Here is a 3,087-nt window from a genome sequence, read left to right as displayed (position 1 = left end):
AAAGAAAAAAAAAAGAAAAAGAAAATACAGAAACAGACCACACAGATGCTCAATGGAAAAAGGCACTGCCACCATGCTTGGCAAATGGAGTTTGATCCCTGAGACCCACATGGTGGAAGAACAGAACTCCTTCACAGTATCCTCTCTCTTCCACATACATGCCATGCCATACAGGCACACTGTGCACAAACACACATATAAATGTAAAAAAAAAAAAAAAGTGCAATAATAGGTGCTTACTTCACAGCACATATACTAAAATTAGAACAACACAGAGAAAACTGTCACAGCCCCTGTGCAAGTATGACACATAAAGCATACAGGAATAGGTTCCAGGTTCAGTCAGTAACCCTGGCTCAAAGAGAACAAGATGGTGAGTGATAAAGATGAGACCCAAGATCCTCCTGTCTCCACACACACACACAACTCACACACATGAACAAGGTCCTCTACACATACAACCTACATATGTAAACATATAGTGAATGCACACAGTATAGTTAGAAGCTGGCATGATGTGGCATCATCCCTATAATCCAAACCCTAGGGAGGCTGAGGCAGTCAGCATAGGCTACACAGGGAATTCTGGGCCAGCCTGCATCACAGAGTGAGAGCATCAACAAAGACAAGGGCTGATACAGTAACAGAAATGAAAAAACTTATTGATGGGGAAGCAACAGCACAGATTTAAGCAAACAAAACAAAACAAACAAACAAACTAAAAAAAAAAAAAAAAACCAGTGGACTTGAGCTAGGTAAATTAAAGATTATCAGACTCCAGAAAAGAAAGGAAGAAGAGCAGGGACAAATGAATAACCTTGGTGGACCCTGAGAGTTATCAAGCACGTCAAGTGTACTGACAATCCCAAAGGGCAGAGAAGAGGACCAGGGAGCCGGCTTAGCAAGGATGCATGTCCATCATACGTGAGCCTCAGGGTCAATTCTAAGCACCATGAAGGGGAAAAAGTAACAAAAGGAATAGTTAGTGAAATATCCAAACACATCAAAGTTTATGAAAAAAATCCTAGCAAGCCTCCTAAGTTCCAGCTTAGAAAAACTGGTTCCCACATATATTGTCAAGCTGTCCAAAGTCAGAGGCAAGGAAAGAATCTTAGAAACAGCAACAAAAGCATCTCATTGCATACACGAGACCCTCAATTAACATCAAGTGCTTCATAGAAACCTTTGGGGTCAAGTCATTACAAAGCTGTATCCAAAGTGCTTAGGACCCTGTCAAAAATAAAAACATACATTCATACATACATACATACATACATACATACATTCATGCATGTATATACATACACATACCAACAACAACTAGAGCCAGATATAGTGGCTCATGCCTTTAATCCTAATACTTGGGAACAGATGCAGAAGGGACAATACAGTAGTCAAGCATAAGTTATACAATACAACCTTGTATAAAAAAACACCTTTATAAGGCTGCAGTTCTGCATGTTTTAATAAGGACAGGATATATAAATATATAATTTCTATGATAAGAAAAGTACAAAACAGGGGCTGGTGAGATGGCTCAGTGATTAAGAGCACTGACTGCTCTTCTGGAGGTTATGAGTTCAAATCCCAGCAACCACATGGTGGTTCACAACCACCCATAATGAGTAACAAATAAAAATAAATAAGGAAAAAAAAGAAAGAAAGAAAAAAAGAAAAGTACAAAACAAAAGAGAAGAAAGCCAGGTGGTGGTGGTACACACCTTTAACCTCAACCCTTGGGAAGGCAAGGAAGGTGGATCACTGTGAGTTCAAGGCCAGCCTGGTCTACAGAAGGATTTCCTGGGCATGCAGGGCTACACAGAAAAATCCTGTCTTGAAAAAAAATTTAAAAAATAAAAATAAATTTTAAAAAAATATTTAAAAAAGGAGAGGAACTGGTTCTGAACGCTATTATTGAGTTGGTACTTCTCAAATACATTGTTATACATTAATGAACTTGCTAAATTAAAATTTCCTGATGTGGCTCAGGCTAGCCTATAGACATGCACAATCACATCCACCATATTGTTATAAGCTACAAATTAACTTAAACCAATATTTCTACATAATCTTTCTTCTTTTTTTTTTTTTTTTATCTTTTTTTTTATCTTTCTTTTTTTTTTATCTTTCTTCTTTAATGACAATGTTTACAATTATTCATGTGCAACTGCAAGAGGCCCTTAGTAGATAAAGTAGAGAGACTCATGTTGTGTGACTTCACAACTACAAAGCTATATGACAAAACTACAAAACAATATGACACTGGCTTTAAGGACAAACAAAAGAACAAGAAAGGGGCTGGAAAGATGACCTAGTGGTCACGAGTGTTTCCTGCTCTTCCAGAGGAACACAGACATACAGAACATACAACACACACACATAAAGCATACAGCACATACATACACAAAGTACATATACACCTTAATATATATTATATATAATTATTTTATATATATATATAATTAAAAAACAAACAAAGATCATGGCTGGAGAGATGGTTCAGAGCATCTACAGCTCCTGCAGAGGACCTGAGCTCTGTTCCCAGCATTCACATCTGAGAGCTCACAAATGTCTGTAACTCCAGCTCCAGGGGATCTGACATTCTCTTCTGGCCTCCTTGGGTACCTGCACTCATGTACACATTACCACACAGAGACACAAACATATACACATAACTTTTAAAGTATTAAAATCTGTTTTTGTTAAAAAGACCAATAGAAACAAGAATCAAAAAACAAAAGCAAACAAAAAAAACCCAAACATCTACGGCAAAGTGTTCTGGACAAGGATAGTAAAGTCATTCAATATGGAACTGTGTCTTCAACAAGTAGTACTGAAGCAAAGATACCCCAGACCAATGCTGTGAGACCCTCTCTGTTCCTTCCATGAGCTGCACCGAGCAAGGAAACTTCTTAGAAGGAAACCCAACAGACTGCTGGGATGGCTCACACATCCAAGTCTGTGGTACCCATCGACCTGACAACTTGAGCTCCAGGCATAGAACCCACAGGGAATTTATGCCTGCAAGCTGGTCTCTGACCTCCACACTCATGCACTTTCACATGTATATACACACACAATCAATCT

At 38.4% G+C, this 3,087-nt stretch overlaps 1 protein-coding gene and 1 non-coding gene across 6 annotated transcripts in view; one reads left to right on the top strand and one right to left on the bottom strand.

Moving 5' to 3' along the window:
- Positions 1 to 3,087, bottom strand: part of R3hdm2 (R3H domain containing 2) — a 120,996-nt gene that overhangs the window by 97,692 nt on the left and 20,217 nt on the right. The gene's annotated exons all lie outside the window — the stretch shown is intronic.
- LOC116076668 lies at positions 233 to 338 on the top strand. The gene has a single exon (XR_004113065.1). It is a non-coding gene; the product is annotated as a U6 spliceosomal RNA (small nuclear RNA).

The sequence above is a fragment of the Mastomys coucha genome, unplaced genomic scaffold (genome assembly GCF_008632895.1).
Source record: "Mastomys coucha isolate ucsf_1 unplaced genomic scaffold, UCSF_Mcou_1 pScaffold4, whole genome shotgun sequence".
NCBI classification, from domain to species: domain Eukaryota; kingdom Metazoa; phylum Chordata; class Mammalia; order Rodentia; family Muridae; genus Mastomys; species Mastomys coucha.
Note: the sequence above shows the minus strand (reverse complement) of the source record. Positions and strands in the feature narration are given on the sequence as shown.